Raw genomic sequence first — 5000 nt, 5'->3', positions numbered from 1 at the left:
GAGAGGGGGGGGGGGAGGAGGAGAGAGAGGGAAAGAGAGGAAAAGAGAGAGAGAGAGAGAGAGAGAGAGAGAGAGAGAGAGAGAGAGAGAGAGAGAGAGAGAGAGAGGGGGGGGAGAGAGAGAAAGGGGGGGGAGAAGAGAGAGAGAGAGAGAGAGAGAGAGAGAGAGAGAGAGAGAGAGAGAGAGAGAGAGAGAGAGAGAGAGAGAGAGAGAGAGAGAGAGAGAGAGAGACAGAGACAGAGACAGAGAGAGAGACAGCCAGACAGACAGGCAGACTGGTTTTGAAAAAAAATCAGGAGGAAGGTAGGAAGAACTCTTGAGCAATAACGTCTGCAAGATGGGTAAAGAACACGGTTGCTGCAACGAAGGATTAGCAGACACATTTTTTTGTAAAGAAGGGGAAATAAGCTTCTTATCCGGAGCTTATGTCATCGTCTAAGTACAAGCATTGAAGTCCGGATTTCAGTACTCCAAGGGGAAGGATGTCGATGGAAGGAAAGAACAGAACTAAGGACATGCACATCACACAACACACTCAACTACCTAGAAAGAAAAACACACAACACACCCACAAACAACACATACACACACACCACAACACACATCATATATATATATTATAGTATATATATATACTTTTATATATATAGCATATAGATATAGCACAGATATATATAGAATATATATATATTTATATAGATAAATAGAATTGGAGATATAGATCATATATACTATATGGATATATTTAGACAGTGGTTGACATGCAAAAAAAATCATCTTCCATCCATCACTTATATATATATCATATATATATAAATATAAATTATATATAAATAAGATAATCTATATTATCCCCTATATGATGTAATAATATATACCCCCCCCACGCCCACCCACCGGCTCCCCAAGCGGCCTCGCAGTGCAGCAGCGCCGCCCGCACAAGGGGTATCCGGGGTCTGCCAGTGTCAGCTCAGGTCAGCAAATCAGGCGTGTCGAGGGCGCCTCGAGGCCGACTCAATTTCCATAAGGGTGAACGCTCTTTTTCCGTTCTCCTCTTCATCACTGGATAATCATTCCTTGACATGCATCTTCCTCATCAAATAATAATTATATCTGTGTGCTGCTTGGCCTCTCCTCTTCCTAATCACCCTCTGCGTTGCCTCTTCCTCTTCGTGATCATCCTCTGCGTTACCTCTTCCTATCTGTAACTCTTAACTTGGATTTAGTCCCTTTAATATTCCGCAGCGATGAAGAGACAATTATTTCTTTTGCTAGATTTATAGAAAGTCGATGTGTCTATTATTCATAGACTTTGGTTGAAGAAGGAAAACCATGCAACCCTGAAACCACGCATTATCCCGTGGCTGGGAATGCATCCTTAATTATTCAGTACCTTATTATGCATATAACAATGCGAAAGAAATCTGAATATCTTTGTATTTTTTTTTTTTTTCCTTGAACCACTTTCTTTATCACCTTCTTTTACTTCATTTTAGTAGATAATTAATGATACTATTTCATAAAGGTTTTGCCCCCAGATGAATTAGGAAAAATATGTAGAACACAAAAAACAAACGGGAATATAACGTTGAAAGTTTCTTTCTCCCTAAAAAATAGGTTAGGATACCAGTAGAAGTATGCAATAAATATAAATATGTTTCATTACATTACTGACATAGCCACATATCTTCATACAGTCGGTATATGTCGTTACTAAGGACCACAGAGAGGAGAGGCATATAATATCTCCCAAAAACGTCCAATTAAAACTGACAACGTCCACCGCATCTGAACGAAGATTAATAAAGAATAGAAAGTTTTTAAAAAAATAATTTATTCTTTTCCTACCAAAGTCCCATATGTTTCACAGTTAAATTGTATGGGGTTGGATGGGGTGTGTTTGTAGTGTATTGTCATATGTGTGACTCGCTTGTGAACCTGAGCAGTATGAACGGGGTCGGAAGCGCAAGTGAATGTCTGTTACCGGATGGGGCGATAATAGGAGGGTAGGGTGTATTGGTATGTGCTCTGCTGTATTGGGCTTTAAGTCAGCTTACACACGCAAAGACGTTTTATAATGGGATCAATCTCGATCCACTCTCTCCTCTCAAGCATATCTCCGCTACGCGCCTCCTGACATCTTCACGTCTCATCTCGTCTTCAGACAGAGCGTTCCGCGCTCGCGCTGTCATGCGTCGCTCCGTCTTTATCGAACACATATGCGTCTCTTCGCCTGAGCTACGCTTTCATCGCGCATTCTCGCGTATCTTTTCTCTTTTTTTTTTTCGCCTCTCACTCGTCTCTCCCCTCTCTCTTCCGCCCTATCGTCTCTCATGCATCGCCTTCCCTGCGTCTCCGATCGTCATCGGTACACTCCTCTCTCTATCTGTTATCTCCTCCTCTCTCCCTCCTCCCCACCAAGCTACGCTCTACCCTCCGCCTCGTCACCGCATCGCTCGTATCCATATCCTCCCATCCCCCACTCTCCTCTCTCTCGCCCTCTCTCCTCTCTCGACTCTCTCCCCTCTTCCCTCTCTCATCTCATCTCAACCACGACTCGTCCCTCCAGCGCGTTCCTCCTCAGCCTAGTCCTCTCGCTTGCTCTACCATGCGCCCGCACTCTTTCACTCCCTCTACACTGCGGCAGCTTCCTTCCTGAGCTCCTCATCCCGCTCTTCTCTCCCTCTGCTCTTCTCGATCCTCAGAATCTCTCGTCTCTCAGCGTCTCACTATCCACTCACGCCATCCGTCCAAGTCTCGCTCTCTCCGATCTCCATCTCTCTCCGCCCTCTCTCCTCTCTCTCCTCTCTTTCTCCAATCGTCATCGGCGCGCTCTTACTTCGTCCTCTGTCTGTCGTTTCTTCCTTAAATCGCTTTGTGACTCTTTTCTCTTCTGGCTCTTTTTCGTCGTCTTGATCTCCTCTGTCCTCTGGTTTCTATATCTCTCCGTTTCTTCTTTATCTCACTCTCCTGTCGCTGTTTCTGCCTGTCCTGTCTTATGTCTGTCTCTGCTCTCATCTCTGTCTGTATTCCTCTCTCTCCTTCTCCTCTTCCTCTTCCTTTCCTTCTCCCACTCCTTCTCCTTCTCCCTCTTCCCCTCTCTTTCCCTCTCCCTTTTCCTCTCCCTCTCCCCCCTCCCTCCCTTTCTCTCTCTCTCTCTCTCTCTCTCTTTATCTCTCTCCTCTCTCTCTCTCTCTCTCTCTCTCTCTCTCTCTCTCTCTCTCTCTCTCCTCTCTCTTTCTCCCTCCCTTCTTCCCTCCCTCCCTCCCCTCTCTTTCTTTTTATCTATTTGTTTATCAATCTATTTGTCTCTCCAGATTTTCCTCTCTCGATATCCTTCATCACAAGATACAACATAATCACGGGTCTCGAAGTTTTGCCTGGAAATAGTAGTTACAAAGATAAAGCAAATAGCCAAAGAAGCAAAATAAGCGGGAAAGAAAACATTTTTTAAGAGCCAATGTAACACAAAGAAAATACGCAACATATTGGGAAAGAAGAAAAGGAAGAGAATGACACCACGAAAGCTAACGATAGGAAGAGAAAAAGAGAAGAAAAAAACGTGATGTTAGATAAGGGGCCAGTCTAAAGGATAGCGGATGAAGGGAAAGGCGAGATAAATGAGACAGAAGATTGAACACGAGGCAAGATGCTGGTTATCGTGCAGCTGTTACACCTAATTTGCATAATGATTAAACATTAGAAAAATGCCATCAACAGGGAATTTTATTCTCTTTTCATTCCGTTCGCGTTCTAATAGTTTATTCAGTGTATCAGATTCTATTGGGGGATCTTCAATATTCCTTCATTTGTTCCTTAGCTTAGAAATAAAATTAATATCTGACAATATTTAACTCTATGGAGAGCTTTCGTTTTGATAAAAAAAAAAAAAAAAATATATATATATATATATATATATATATATATATATATATATATATATATATATATATAGTTACAAGTATTTTATCCGCTCTTTCTTTCGCCTAACGCATCCCCTTTCAGTACAATAACGATGAAAAGGGGCATTTATATATAAATAGAACTATCTGTACTCATATACAAGAATCATATTTTATCCTTCCCCCTTGAAGAGAGTGAAAAAACATGTATTTTTCATTTTGCTTTGTATAGTCACAGTATATATCAGTAAAGATGGTCGCCGTAAATAGCAGTGAAAACATGTATCAAATGATATTTTTTTCCCTTGAATAAATCGCTAGAGGGATTTCGTAAAATATTACAGGCAGACCGTGATGAAACTCAGTAGATTAGTTGACCAGGTATCAGTTCAGATTTTACTGGTGAAGCGATTTCATATTTGGGAACCAACAGAAGGATTCATAATCAGTGTAGTTCGTCATACTAGAGCATAAAGCAGTTTATTGAAACTATACTCTAATATTCGCAAGAGAGGAATGTCATACACTCTACGGTATCACAGAGAGTGTCTGTTTACTTACAAAGTGCTGTTCAAGTATGGTTGTTTTGCTGTTACAGTAAAAGTCGGGAAACATATACATTATTTCAGTCAACCTGACAAGCTATTTTCCAATCTGGATAGCCTTACTGATCCATCTATCTTCCAATATAACTCTTTGGTCGTTTGACACCCGCTCTCTATCGGAAAATCATTGGGAAGGATAAACAGGTGAGATCAGGTAGGACTAGTAATTGACTCCTTTGTTATTAAACTCTTATGCAGTTGTCCACTTTTTCGTAAAATTAATAAACTAAAGACACAGGGATCATAGTATATCCTTGGTCTTGAACAAAGTGTTATGAAACTTTTCGTCAAAAAAACCTTAGTGCTATCCATACACAAGCTCAGAGGCACATAAACACACAGACATCAACACATGAACACACACACATATATGCACACACACACACACACATCAACACACACACATGTATATATATATATATATATATATATATATATATATATATATATATATATATATATATATTTATATATATGTCTCTATGTGTGTGTG

The sequence above is a fragment of the Penaeus chinensis genome, chromosome 27, assembly GCF_019202785.1.
Source record: "Penaeus chinensis breed Huanghai No. 1 chromosome 27, ASM1920278v2, whole genome shotgun sequence".
Classification (NCBI taxonomy): Eukaryota; Metazoa; Arthropoda; class Malacostraca; order Decapoda; family Penaeidae; genus Penaeus; species Penaeus chinensis.
The sequence above is the reverse complement of the archived record's forward strand: the minus strand, read 5'-3'. Positions refer to the sequence as shown.